Below are 2,427 nucleotides of genomic sequence, written 5' to 3'. Positions count from 1 at the left end.
TATTCAGCAAAACTGTCAGTATGACATGAGTAGAGACATGAAGGAGAGAGAAAAGGTCTCTTTCAGATTAACAAAAGAGGAGAGAATTCATCACTACTAGACCCATCATGCAAGAAATGATAAAGGGAGTTCTTCATTCTGAAAGAAATCAGCATTGACAAACAAAAAGCAAAATAACTTTTCAAGGTATAAAATCCACTGATAAAATTAAGTGCACAGATAAATCTAGAATACTCTATTACTGTATTTGTGGTGTGCAATCAACTCATAATTCTAGTCTAATGCCCCCAAAACCAATCTATCAAAAACAATAATATAGCAACAGCAACCTCTTAAAACACAGGTAATATAAAATACATAAATTGAGAAAACTAAAAGTCAAAGTGTTATTCAGACATTTTTCATGTTTTTTTTCCTCTTGGTTTCCATTTTCATTTGTGATCTAACATAAGTTGTTATCTCCTTTAAATAACTTATGATACCATTAAGATATTTTTTGATCCTGTGATTTGTTTGGAAGAATGAGGAAGAGGCCACAAGTCAATGAATGTGGACAGACTCTAGAAGCTGGAAATGGAAGCAGATTTTCCTCTCCACTCTCAGAAAAAAACACACTACAGTCAACCTCTTGATCTTAACACAGTAAGACCTCTGTTGGGATTCTAACCTACAGAAGTATAAAAAATACAGTTTTGTTTGAAGCTACCAGGCTTATAGTGATTTTTTATAGAAGCAAGAAAAACTAACACACCAGTATATTCTAATTATTAATTGAAATTAATTCAATAATTGGCTTAAATAGTTGCATTGACTTGGGTGGTGCCTGTGGCTCAAAAGAGTAGGGCGCCGGCTCCATATACCAGAGGTGGTGGGTTCAAACCTGGCCCCAGCCAAAAACTGGAAATAATAATAATAATAATAATTGCATTGACTTAAAATTATTCTCAGATAGTAGTGAGAAGAAATCACATGACATCTGCTGGAGTTTTCATCCAAGAAAGAGAAAGATTGAGCTCATGGTTTAAAGGGGAAAATGAAAAATAAATCCATCAATCTATACTGTGAACATACCATGATGATTCTTGTTCAATATGTTAGTTAGAGTAAATGTGCTTTCACTAATTTCCTAATTAATTTAGGCTAAATTAGCTTGACTTTGTTATTTATGATCAAAGAGTATGCCTAGAATTGTTAAGGATAATTGCCCCCCAAACAGGTGTAAGTGGCCCCAGGGTATTTGAATGCCATAGTCCTAAAATTGAAACAATATCTAAAGCTTATGGCTCTAGGTGCAGAATAATAGGATTTTTTTTCTCTTTTTTTTAAACAAAAGTACTATAAAACATGCTATAAGGAGCATCTGATTTTATTCTTACAAAACCCCCAAAGACAGAGAATGTTGTTTTATATACTGAGAAAACTGAGATTCAAAAATGTAAATGATTTTGTCAAAATCATAAGTGATGTAATTGGCACTCAAATCCCAGTGTTCCTGAAACCGGAACATTCAGCAAATGTTAGTTGATTACTTATTAGGTACCAAACACCATGATACCTAGCTTGCCAACATTTAATGAGGCCTCACTATATCCAAGTAATTTTTGTATATTAATTCAAGTAACCCTTGAATTAATTACTGACTATATCCATTTCACAGATGACACACAGTAAAGGAAAAGAGACTTTTCTGAGGTCTCAGAAATGACACAGCCAGAGCTGGGATCAAGCAGTCCAGCTTCTAGTAGTTCTTAAATACTTACCTCTCTGCCGCCTGTCCTGGGTACTGAACATGCAGGCGGTCTGCATCTCACAGTTACATGAGAACAAACTAACAAGTACTAATTGTAATGGGGTTTCAGAAGGAAGGAGCAGGATATGAAGTTAAAAACTTCAAATTTTAAAGAGATGTTGAAAAAATTTAAGGAAGTAACAATTAAACAAAAAGATAATATTTGAAGAGCCAGTCATAGGAATGTTTGAGGAACAAGAAGGGGAGCATACTGGTGGATTTTGTGTCAACTTGACTGGGTTAAAGGATTACCAGATAGCTGGCCAACATTAATTTCCTGGTGTTTTCCATCTGTAGATTGAATGAAGATCCTTCCTCACCAACGTGGGCAGGATCATCTGTTTTATTGAGGGCCGGGTAGAACAGAAGGACAGAGGACATTCCGTCTCCTCGGCTGATACAACCGTCTTCTGCCCTTGGACACTGGATTTTGAGGTTCCTGGGACTCCACCACCTGAGCCAGCCCTGGCACTCCCAAAGTCATCAGGTCTCAGACTGGGAAGCACACCATTGATTCCTTTTGCTCTCAGGACTTCAGATTCAAATTGAATCACACTGCAGCTCTCTCTCCTGGGTCTCCAGCCCGTGACAGTACTTTGGGACTTCTTAGTCCCATCACACTGTGAGCCAATTATCAT

This window comes from Nycticebus coucang, chromosome 20, assembly GCF_027406575.1.
Source record: "Nycticebus coucang isolate mNycCou1 chromosome 20, mNycCou1.pri, whole genome shotgun sequence".
Lineage (NCBI taxonomy): Eukaryota > Metazoa > Chordata > Mammalia > Primates > Lorisidae > Nycticebus > Nycticebus coucang.
The sequence above is the reverse complement of the archived record's forward strand: the minus strand, read 5'-3'. Positions refer to the sequence as shown.